The 12,838-nt window shown below is 40.5% G+C and overlaps 1 pseudogene; it reads left to right on the top strand.

The window, feature by feature from the left end:
• LOC134353501 (integrin alpha-M-like) overlaps positions 1–12,574 on the top strand; it is a 68,202-nt pseudogene extending 55,628 nt beyond the window's left edge.
• Positions 12,575–12,838: the final 264 nt, after the last annotated feature.

The following is a 12,838-nucleotide window of genomic DNA, read 5'->3' as shown; positions in this document are numbered from 1 at the left end:
TCTCTATTAATTATATAGTTCCAGTAATATCTATAAACTGTAAATCACTTAATCGTATCCGGTGTGATGCCTGTTATTTGGGCGGGGTGGGGTACCACACACAGCATCCCCACAAACTAATTACCCAGTTTGGCGGGGCCGTGGGCTGTTTCCCTAGACGACAGCGAGCTGAGCGACCCTGAGGCTGACATTGGGGGAATATAGGGTAGCAAGAACAGAGATTAAGTAGGGGCTGAGGAGAGCAAGAAGGGGGCATGAGAAATACTTGGCGACTAGGGTAAAGTAAAATCCCAAGGCATTCTTCAATTATGTGAAGAACAAAAAGTTGGCAGGAGTGAAGAGAGGATCGATTAGAGATAAAGATGGGAAGATGTGCCTGGAGGCTGTGGAAGTGAGGGAGGGCTTCAATGAATAATTCTCTTCGGTATTCACCAATGAGAAGAAACTTGATGACGGTGAGGACAATATCAGTGAGGTCGATGTTCTGGAGCATGTTGATATTAAGGGAGACGAGGTATTGGAGTTGTTAAAATACATTAGGATGGATAAGTCCCCGGTGCCTGATGGAATATTCCCCAAGCTGCTCTACGAGGTGAGGGAAGAGATTGCTGAGCCTCTGGAAGGATCTTTGGGTCCTCGTTGTCCATGGGAATGGTACCAGAGGACTGGAGGGAGGCGAATGTTGTCCCCTTGTTCAAAAAAGGAAGTAGAGATAGTCCGGGTAATTATAGACCAGTGAACCTTATGTCTGAGGTGGGAAAGCTGTTGGAAAAGATAGACAGATAGTATCTATGGGCATTTAGAGAATCATGGTCTGATCAGGGACAGTCGGCATGGCTTTGTGAAGGGCAGATCATGTCTAACAATCCACAAAGAGTTCTTTGAGGAGGTGACCAGGCATATAGATAAGGGTAGAGCAGTGAATGTCATCTACATGGATTTTAGTAAGGCATTTGACAAGATTCCACACGGTAGGCATATTCAAAAAGTTAGAAGGCATGGGACCCAGGAAAGTTTGGCCAGGGGGATTCAGAATTGGCTTACCTGCAGAAAGCAGAGGGTCGCAGTGGAGGGAGTATATTCGGATTGGAGGGTTGTGACTATCTGTGTCCCACAAGGATCGGTTCTGGGACCTCTACTTTTCGTGTTTTTTATTAACGACTTGGATATGTGGGTAGAAGGGTGGTTTGGCAAGTTTGCAGATGACACACAGGTTGGTGCTGTTGTGGATAGTGTAGAGGATTGTCGAAGGTGGCAGACAGACATTGATAGGATGCAGAAGTGGGCTGAGAAGTGCAAGATGGAGTTCAACCCAGAGAAGTGTGAGGTCGTACACTTTGAAAGGACACACTCCAAGGCAGAGTACAAAGTAAATGGCAGGATACTTGGAAGTATGGAGGTGCAGAGGGATGTAGAGGTACATGTCCACAGATCCCTGAAAGTTGCCTCACATGTAGATAGGGTAGTTAAGAAAGCTTATGGAGTGTTAGCTTTCATAAGTCGAGGGATGAAGTTTTAGACTCGCGAGATAATAATGCAGCTCCATAAAGCTCTGGTTAGGCCTCACTTAGATAACTGTGTCCAGTTCTGGTCGCCTCACTATAGGAAAGACGTGGAAGTATTGGAATGGGTGCAGAGGAGATTTAGCAGGATGCTGCCTGGTTTAGAGAGTATGCATTATGATCAGAGATTAAGGGAGCTAGGGCTTTACTCTCTGGAGAGAAGGAGGATGAGAGGAGACATGATAGAGGTATACAAGATATTAAGAGGAATAGTTAGAGTGGACAGCCAGCGCCCTTCCCCAGGGCACCACTGCTCAATACAAGGGGACATGGCTTTAAGGTAAGCGGTGGGAAGTACAAGGGTGATATTAGAGGAAGGATTTTTACTCAGAGAGTAGTTGGTGCATGGAATGCACTGTCTGAGTCAATGGTGGTGGCAGATACACTGGTGAAATTTAAGAGACTACTAGACAGGCATATGGAGGAATTTAAGGTGGGGGTTATATGGGAGGCAGGTTTTTTAAGTGGCGGCACAACATTGTGGGCCACACAGCCTGTACTGTGCTGTTTTGTTCTATGTTGTATGTTCTATGTAGCCTGTGTTTCTAATCTACACTATCCAACTCCTCTCTCATCCAGTTATATTCTCCGTTGTTTTGTCATAGTACACTGGTTTTGAATGGAACTGTTGTACCCTCCATTTGTATGAGAAATTCAGTGATGCTCTGATCACCCTTTCCAAGATTATCTCTGACTACAAGATTGCTACCCTCTCTCATTACGCAAATGAGAAAAAGATTAGGGAATTAGGGAATTCCTCTTGCCAATCTACAGGAAATTGGTAAAACCACAACTGGAGCCGATATACAATTTATATTGTGACTTTGAATAAAGTCAGATTTTTTTTAAATGACACAAGGATAAGTTGTAAAAATGACACACAGTTAAGGGTTCCATGAATGAACAAGGATCAGGCATCTCAATCCTGAGCCCCTGGAGTAGATCCCAAGCTTTAATTTACTCACTGGGATCTGTAATATACAGTACATACCCACCCCTGATACTACAGATTGTATTCCAGCCTCTAAATTACCCCCAGAATTCTATTATTTTATATATACTTCCTCTGGACACCTGGAATAGATGATGGCCTGGGCCTCATTCCTGGGAATCTATTATTCAACATATAATCTCCACAGATCCCTGCATTAGATCCAAGCCTCTAAAGCATTCCCCCTTTTCTCCTTTTTTTCTTACTTATAAACTATCAAAACACCTGGATTAGGTATCAGCCTGTAGCTCACTCCTGGAAATCTATTGCTGTATAACATAACACCCCAAAAAACCCTTCTGTTACTCAGTCCAAATGATCTGCTGTGATATTGTCATGGTCCTGACTGAACAGCAGCAGGCATCTAAGATCCCGTGCTCCAATTCCCCAGAGTATGATTAACTGCCACTGTCCCTCCGCGACTCAGACTGCCAATTATTGCCTGCCGCATTCTTCATGGAAAGTCTGTACTGTTACGTGCCCCGTGGTTTCCTTGTGACTGTCTTATGACCATGATGTAATTGAATATCTTATGACCTTGAGGTAATGGTCATGTGATGGTAGGGTGATGTAGTTTTCCCGCCAGTGTGAGGTCACGTGATGACATGTTCACAACAAGTATAAAAGGAGAACCCCTGCTGTGACACAGTTAATTTATGTTTTAGTTCGTTGTTTAGTTCGTCAGTAAATCCGTTACGCCGCGTATTCGTCTCATTACGCAGTTTAGTTTTAAAGTATAGTTTTACTTTCTATTGTAAGGTAAAATCAATGCGCTGGCAGTTTCAACAATCGCTGCCAGTTTTGTTTGGGGTTTCTTTGATTTACCATTTTCAGTCTCGTATTGGAGAGTGAAGAGCTCACTAAAGTATGGGAACCAGAAGGATCGAATAAAGTTGGAGTCGTTCGGCCGTTTTATAAAGGATCGACTTTATTGAATCCTGGTTCAGAAGTAGTGACCTGCATCTGAGATAACACCTGCAACATCAGGGAAATTTGTGCAGTGTCACTTGCCAGAAAAAGGTCAGTTTCTTTAAGCCATTTTATTTCCTTCGTCGTGAATCCTTTGGAGAATCAGCAATAACATCACATTTTTGAAGAAATCCGTTTCCAGAGAAGTCGCTACTTATTGATTGTGTAAATCACTTGGACTTACGAATTTACCACTTTAAGAACTGTACCAGAGTTGCCGTATAGCAGTTAACTTCCAGTTCAGTTAGTCGTTTGAATACTTTTCGCTATAAATGTGTTTGTTTTATGATAAAATCCTGACTCAATTATATATTCATGGTTGCCGACTACATAACAGAAATTGGGGGTTCGTCCGGATTGTTCCGATTTTGAGCTTAAGTGCTGGTTTAATTATCAATCTGATTTGGAAAAGGGAAATACCCGATTCTTTTTTTTTGATTGCTCAGCCGGTGGTTTTCAGCAGTAATGAATATTGACGACTTCATGGCATCGCCAGATCCGGAGGTATTAGCGATGGCAAAAAAGGGTGATGTATCCGAGATTGCTGGAAGGTTGGAACTTAAAGGAATTACGAAGGTTACAACAAAGCCAGTAATTCAGAGAAAAATCGCGGATCACTATATAAATTCGGGAAATTTTGATGAAGAAGTGTTAGATATGTTTCCAATAAGTAAACTGGAGATGCAGTTACATATCGAACAAATAAAGTTAAAGAAATTTAAGACGGAGGTGGCGGCTAGAGAAGTAGATAAAAAGAGGGAATTTGAGCTAGCGATGGAGAAGTTAAAGATGGAGAATCATTTGAAGGTTCTAAGAAACAGTTTGCTGCTAGTCGTGATGTTATCTTGGCTCCTCCATTTAATGAAACAGAAGTGGACAAATACTTCCAACATTTTGAAACTTTTGCTCTGATTTCAGAGTGGACGAAAAATAAATGGCCAGTGATGTTACAAATGTATTAAAAGGGAAAGCACAACAATATTATATGGATTTAACTGCAGAGAAAACACTTGATTATGATATTGTGAAGCAGCGTATATTGAGAGCATATGAACTGGTTCCAGAAGAATGGAGAAATATTCAGAAATTTGAAGAAATCCGTGGAAAAAACTTACGTGGAATTTGCCTACGAGAAATCTGTGTGTTTTGAGAGATGGGTTTCTAAAAATGTGAATGGGGAGTATAATAGATTAAAAGAGTTGATTTTATTGGAGGAATTTAAAAGGAACCTCCTTGTCGAAGTAAGGACATACTTAAATGAGAGGGACACTGCTACATTGCAGGAGTCTGTTAAATTAGCGGATGAGTATGCTCTAATCCATAAGAGTAAATTTCTTCTGGGTAGAACTTTTAAAAGGAAAATAGCACAGAGAGTCAAGGTAAGCCTGAAAGTAAGTCAGAAGTTAGTGAGAAAGGTAAGGATGAAAGGAGACAAGTGAAGGAAAGATGTTTTGGCCCTATTTGTAATTATTGTAAGTGTCACGTGGCCGGCAACAATGCAGCAATGAATATATAATTGAGTCAGGTTTTATAAACAAACAAGCATTTATTAAACTCTGCTCAACAATAGTAAAAATATAAACAAACGGAAAACTTACCGAGAAGTGAACTGCTATGCGGCAATTTAACAAACCTCTTAACTCAGTACTAGTTCTTAAGGTGGTAAATTCGAACTCAGCTCTTAGAATGGTAAATTCGAAAGTCCAAGAGATTTATACAGTCAATTAGGAGAGACTTTCCTGAAGTAAAGAATTCCCCGAAGACTTGACATTACTGCTGATCCCAGCCGCAACCTGCCTTGTCAGCAGGATTCACAACAACAGAAATAAAACGGTTTAAAGGACCGGACATTTTCCTCTGGAGAATAGACACTGCACAAACCCTTCCTGCTTTAGCAGAGGTTATCTCAGATGCAGGTCACTATTTCTGGAAAGAATACTCAATAAGGTCGATCCTTTATAAAACCGCTGAACGATATCAATTTTACTCGATGCTTCAGGTCCTCATACTTTAGAACGGTCTTCACTCTCCACGACTAGACTTGCATTAGAAAATGAAACTCCACTGTTAAAACGAAACTGCGTCATAAGACGAATATGCAGCACAATGGAGTATTTGACGAATTACATAACAAAGTCAACTTAAAACTAACTGCATCATCACAGGGTATCCCTTTTATACCTGTGGTGAACATGTCCTCATGTGACCTCACATTGGCGGGAAAATTACATCATGTGTCTTTCACAAGATCATTAAATCATGCTCATCAGCTACTCAATTACATCATAGTCAGAAGACAGTCACAAGCTACCCATGAGGAATGTAGCAGTAAGAAACCTGGACACGTAATAGCTAATTGTTTCCGATTGAAGAAGAAGGAGATGGAGGCAGTCCCAGATGCTTGTGTGCAACATCTTGAAACACCTGGAAATCCACAGCGTTCGATAAATACAAATGACGCTTTGTCAGAGTCTGACCAAGTTAAGAGGGGATATGAACATTTTATAACCGAGGGATTTGTATCCTTGAAAGAGGAATCTACTCCGGTGCCAATAAAAATACTTAGGGATACTGGTGCTTCTCAATCACTAATGTTAGACAGTGTTCTAAAGTTTAGTGATGAGTCTGACATTGGTGAGGTAAACGGTAAGGGCGTGCCCTTATGCCTGTACATTTGCATAAAGTAAACTTAATGTCAGGGTTAGTTACAAGACTTGTTGAAGTATGACTACAACCCAGTTTACCCGTGAATGATGTTTCTTTATATTGTTAGGGAATGACTTAGCAAATGGACAAGTTTTTCCTTAAGTGCATTTGACAAGCCCACTGCTGATGAACCGAAGACGGATTCCTCCCGTGTTATAACCCGAGCTATGGCCAAAACGATTGCAGCGTCGGATGGGTCTGTGCAGAATGTGTCTTTACTCCATGACCGTTCAACTCAGGATTCGAATTTTGAGGATATGTCAGAAACTTTCTTACTTTCATTGTTTGATCAAGATTTTTGTAGTGAGTCTGATCATGAAGATTTGTCTTTATTGCAGAAGGAGATAATAGCAGAGAAGAGTAGGGACCCTGAGATTATCAAATTAAAGGAACAAACTCTCACAGATAGTGAAATTAAGAAGGTGACAGTAAGGTATTATTTTGAAAATGGTGTGTTAATGAGGAAGTGGAGATCACCTACAATTTCTGCAAGTGAGGAAATGGAAGTTAATCACCAGGTAGTAGTTCCTGAAGTTTATTGGAATGAGATTTTAACTTTGGCCAATAGTATGCCATCGGGTGGCCATCAAGGTGCGAAGAAAACTATAAACAAGGTTTCTAAGCATTCTTACTGGCCTAGTTTAAGAAAAGATGCAGCAACTTTTTTTTTGAACGTGTCATACTTGTCAAATTGTGGGTAAACCAAATCAAGTTACTCCAGTGGCTCCACTGCAACCTGTTCCCGCATTTGGTGAACCGTTTTCCAAAATTATTATAGATTGTGTAGGCCCATTGCCAAAAACCAAAACTGGACATCAATATTTGCTCACCATCATGTGCACGGCTTCTAGATTTCCAGAGGCCATACCACTTAGGAATATAATGGCTAAAACTGTAATAAAGGCTGTTATAAAATTCTTTACTTATTTTGGATTACCGAAGGAAATACAATATGATCCTGGTAGTAATTTTATGTCTGGATTGTTTCAGCAGATAGTTTACAAACTGGGAGCAAAACAGATTACCTTGTCTGCATACCATGCAGAATCGCAAGGAGCCTTGGAGAGGTTCAATTCTACCCTCAGAACCATGGTTAGGACGTATAATGTGGAAAATGAAAAGGATTGGGATGAGGGCGTTCATTTACTTTTAATTGCAGTAAGAGAGTCAGTTCAGGAATCACTAGGTTTTAGTCCATTTGAACTTATGTTTTGGCATAGAGTTAGCGGACCTTAGAGCTTGTTAAAAGAACAGTGAATTAATAAAGAGGTACACACTAATTTGCTGAATTATGTTTTAAAATTTAAAGAAAGATTGCATAAAGCTTGAAGCTATGCCAAGGAAAAATTAAAATCGGCTCAGGAGAAAATGAAGATTTGGTATGATAAGGAAGCTAGAATGAGGTAATTTAAACCTGGAGATAAGTTTTTTTTTCTTTTCCCGGTGCAAATGAACCCATTACAAGCTAAATTTTATGGTCCTTATGAGATTAAATCTAAAGTTAATGATGTGGATTATGTGATAAAAACACCAGATCGAAGAAAGCCAACACAGCTGTGCCATATAAATATGATAAAAGCATATTATGAGAAAGAATCTGCTACTATGACTGCTGTGGTCAATAATAATGAGTCTGATCCCACTAGGAACTTAATGGATGATTCATCTGAAACTCAGTCTAAACTCAACATTATTTCTGCCAGATTTCTAAACTCAACAGTTCTGGAAAATATTGATGAGCAATTAGCTCATTTACAGCCAGAGCAGCGTGAGCAGATGAAGCAGTTAATTTTTAAATATAAGGCTTTATTTCCAGACGTTCCTAAAAGAACCACTGTAGCTTCACATGATATAAATGTTGGAGATGCCAAACCCATAAAGCAACATCCATATCGGATGAACAGGGAAAAAGGTGAACATCCTGAACAAGAAATTAAGTATATGTTAGAGAATAATATTATTTGACCTTCTAACTCATATTGGAGTTCACCGTGTGTTATGGCGCCTCTGTCAGACAATAGGATTCGGTTTTGTACTGATTACAGGAAGGTGAATGCTGTGACAAAAACTGATGCGTATCCAATCCCTAGGGTAGATGAGTGTGTGGACAAAGTTGGAAAAGCAAAGTTCCTTACAAAGATTGATTTGTTAAAAGGGTACTGGTGTGTTCCATTGACAGATAAGAGGTAAAGAGATTTCTGCATTTGTAACCCAATCCGGGTTATATGAATATCATGTTCCTCCATTTGGGATGAAGAATGCCCCAGGTTCTTTCCAGCATGAGATGATGGCGGCGTGATGCAGCGCGCAGTGGCCGCTCCGCGATGAATATCTGTTATTTGTCAAGTAGGGTGCCGTGCACAGTCTGATTTGATGGAGACAGACGTGATAAGTATGGAGGAACATCTGATGAAATTTCTGAAATGCCTGCTTCGCTGCCACTGCTACTGTGTGATCGAGAATCTGGTGAGGGGAAGGCCCCGAATCCTCGGCTTTGCCTGTTGCTTGGCGGCTGGGGCTGGGGTCGAAGCGTTCGGCAGAGATGGTGCTCGGCGCTTAGTGTCCAAGGGCTGGTCCGAGACTCGAAATTTTCAGACGGACTCAAGAGTCGGCTGTGGTCAGTTGCTTCCAGGGTGCTGCATCGGCAAGTTTGCAGCTCTGGAGGTTTATGGCAGGGAGAGTTTTCTTTCTTCTGCCGTCTGTGTAAGATGATGGGGCTATCGAGACCTTGAGACATTTTATTTTACCGTGCCCGTGGTCTGCTCTTTATCAAATTGCGGTATTGCTTTGCACTGTTGTAACTATATGTTATAATTATGTGGTTTTTGTCAGTTTTTTAGTCTTGGTCTGTCTTGTGTTTCTGTAATATCAAACTGGAGGAAGATTGTATCATTTCTTAATGCATGCATTACTAAATGACAATAAACGAGGACTGCGTGTCCTCATAATCCAATGTAATCTAATCTAATGATTAATTCTGTGATTCATGGGTTAACAGATACAGATGTCTATATTAATGATTTAGTTACAGGTAATGAGACTTGGAAAGTACATATTACTGCAGTGGAGAAACTATTTGAAAGACTTTCAAAAGCTATCTTAACTATTAATTTAGCTAATAGTGAATTTGGTCATGCCACTGTGACTTACCTTGGTTATGTTCTGGCCAAGGTAAGCTAGGTCCTGTTCAGGTAAAAGTTCAGGCAATTTTAGAGGCAGCCACTCCAACTGCTAAAAAGACTCTAAGAAGAGTCTTAGGAATGGTAGGTTATTACTGCGGATTTCGCAAAAAAAATATGCTTACATTGCTCTTCCTTTAACTAATCTCTTGAACAAAAGTGAAAAGTTTGTTTGGACAAAGCCTTGTCAGGAGGCATTTATTCAATTGAAAAGTATGCTATGTCTTCAACCTGTGCCCAGGTCACCTGACTTTGAAAACCTATTTTCATTAGCTGTAGATGCTAGCGATGAGGCTACAGGAGCAATGTTACTTCAAAGAGATGAGGGTGACTAATCGTCCAGTAGCTTACTTTTCTAAGGAATTTAATAAACATCAAAGAAATTATTCAACCATAGAAAAGGAATTATTATCTCTTGTTTTGGCTTTACAACATTTTAATGTGTATGTTGGGACTACTCAGAAACGACTCATAGTTTACACCGATCATAATCCATTAGTGTTTTTGAGTAAGATGAAAACAAAAGTAAAAGGTTACTAAATTGGAGTTTGATGTCACAGGAGTATAATATTTTGATAACTCATATTAACGGTAAAGATAATGTGATTGCTGACTGTCTATCTAGATGTTGAATATACAATGTATTTTTTTGATGGAGTGGTACTTTAGCATTTGTAACACTCCTATATTAGTTTGCAAGGTTCTTTATGATAATATTGTGTGAGTTGTAGATTTTATACGTTTGTATTTTTGTTCGTAAATAGTTGTTAAAAGTTTTGCTTATAAAAGACCAAAGTTTTCCTTTTTTGGAGGGAGGTGTTACATAACCCATAGGTATCTTGTGACTGTCTTATGACTATGATGTAATTAAGTATCTTGTGAGCATGATGTAATGGTCTTGTGATGGTGTGGTAATGTAATTCTCCCTCCAGTGTGAAGTCATGTGATGACATGTTCACAATGTTGTATAAAAGGAGAACCCCTGCTGTGATTCAGTTAGTTTAAGTTTTAGTTCGTTGTTTAGTTCGTCAGTTACCCCGTTATGCTGCGTACTCGTCTCATGACGCAGTTTAGTTTTAAAGTGGAGTTTTACTTCCTATTGTAAGGTAAAATCGTTGTGCCATTAGTTTCAACAATCGCTGCCAGTTTTGTTTGGGGTTTATTTGATTTACTCTTTTCATCTAGTATTGGAGAGTAAGACCTTACTAAAGTACTGGAACCTGAAGGATCAAATAAAGTTGGAGTCATTCGCCGTTTTATAAAAGATCGACCTTATTGAGTCCTGGTTCAGAAATAGCGACCTGCATCTGAAATAACTCCTGCAAGATCAGGGAAGTTTCTGCAGTGTTCACTCACAAGATAAAGGTCAGTTACTTTAAGCTGTTTTATTTCCTTCATCATGAATCCTTTGAAGAATCAGTAGTAATGTCACGTCTGCGAAGCAATCCATTTACATAGAAGTCTCTCCTTATTAACTGTGTAAATCACTTGAACTTTCGAATTTATCACTTTAAGAACTGTGTTCGAATTTGCCACTTTAAGAACTGTACCAGAGTTGCCATATAGCGGTTAACTTCCAGTTAAGTTAGTCATTTGAATACTTTTTGCTATTGTTGAGCGGAGTTTAATAAATGTGTTTGTCTTGTTTATAAAATCCTGACTCAATTATATATCCATGGTTGCTGACCACATAACTTAAAGGCCTCATGCTGAGCACTCAGTACTCAGTCATAGGAGTTCCACTTCTGTTACTGCTGTTTGTGATTTTACCTTTGGATTTTATTTATACCATCTTGTTTATTTTGAGTCTGAATTAATTCTGGGCCCTACTCTGGACTTGGATTAACCACCATCGATAGGTCTCTCATTATACAATGCTTGAGCCATCATAAACTCAGCAGAGTACAAATGTCTGCAAACCACATTGGCCTACCAGGGAGCAACTGTAAGCAGACCTGACAACATCCTTTGCAAGATCCTCACCACTGTTCAGAAACTCTCATATTACATTCGGTAGGATCTACATTTGGCCAGAGTGACTGACAGCTCCGGGCACGTTCAAGCTGGAGACTCTGTCATTACTTGTCTATCTCACATCAGGGAGGTCTTCAAGCTCTCTTCTTCTTTCTTGACAAAAAAAACAAGCAATTTCCTTCCACCAGCACCCTCCTCTGCCTGACTGAACTGGTCCTCACCTTGAAATTATTTTCCTTCTGCTCCTCCAGTTTCCAGTTCCTGATGTTAACCGTTATTGTTCCATAGGTTTGCTAAATATTCCTGCAGGAAAATAATTTCAGGGTTGTACATGGTGACACTGATAATACATTTACTTTGAACTTTGAATGCCCACTTTCTCTAAACCCAATAGGCCTATGGGCACTCACATGGGTCCAAGCTATGCCTGCCTCTTTTTCAGCTATGTAGAACCGTTGATGTGTGAAACCTTACCCAGTTTTACTCCCCAACTCTTCCTCCACTATACTGATGACTGTGTTGGTGCTGCTTCGTGCACCCATGCTGAGCTCAGCAATTTTATCGATATTGCCTCGAACTTCCACTCTGCACTTAATTTAACTTGGTCATCTCTGACTCCTTCCTTCACTTTCTTGCTCTCTCTCTGTCTCCATCTCTTGAGAGAAACTGACAACTGGCATCTTTTATGCTCACCTTTACTTTTATAGTGGCTCAGGCATGGTGAGTGTCAGTGTCAGAACCCTATGGAAGTTGGCAGGGAGAGGGTATAAAAGGAGCAGATGCGGGTAAGGCCAATCTTTTTCGGCTTCATAGGTGTGGTAAGTGTTGACATCAGAGGCCTAAACTCAGCTACAGATAAAGGGAAGATAGGATTAAGCAGAGTAGCTATTATTGGAGTGTACCAGAGATAAAGTGGGAAGGCTTTGGCTTAAGAGAAAAGAAACAAGTCTGCAGATGCTAGTAAACAAAGCAACACACACAAAATGCTGGAGGAACTCAGCAGACTAGGCAGCATCTATAGAAAAGAGTAAACAGCCAACATAGAAGGCCAGGCAGTGTGGTAGTGATAGGGGACTCAATAGTTAGGAGGCGGAAAGGAGATTCTGTGGTGCAAAAGAGACACCTGAATTGTGTGTTGCTTGCCAGCTGCTCGGATCCAGGATATATCGGAGCGGCTGCAGGATATTGTTTAGGCGGAGTGTGAAGAGCCAGAGGTCGTGGTGCATATTAGCATCAGTGACAGAGGCATAAAGTGGAAAGAGATCCTACTTAGTGAGTGTATATAGTTAGGAAAGAGGCTGGAGAGAAGGATCTCCAAGGTTACCAGCAGTACCATGGGCTAGAGTAGGTAGGAATGGGGTGATAGCACAGATAAATGAGTGGCTGAGGAGATTGGGCAGGGGTATGGGTTTCAAGTTGCTGAATCTGAACTAGAGGGGAACCAACATCCTGGACAT

Source organism: Mobula hypostoma, chromosome 11 (assembly GCF_963921235.1).
Source record: "Mobula hypostoma chromosome 11, sMobHyp1.1, whole genome shotgun sequence".
In the NCBI taxonomy this organism is placed as follows: domain Eukaryota; kingdom Metazoa; phylum Chordata; class Chondrichthyes; order Myliobatiformes; family Myliobatidae; genus Mobula; species Mobula hypostoma.
This window is presented reverse-complemented; position numbering and strand designations above follow the sequence as displayed.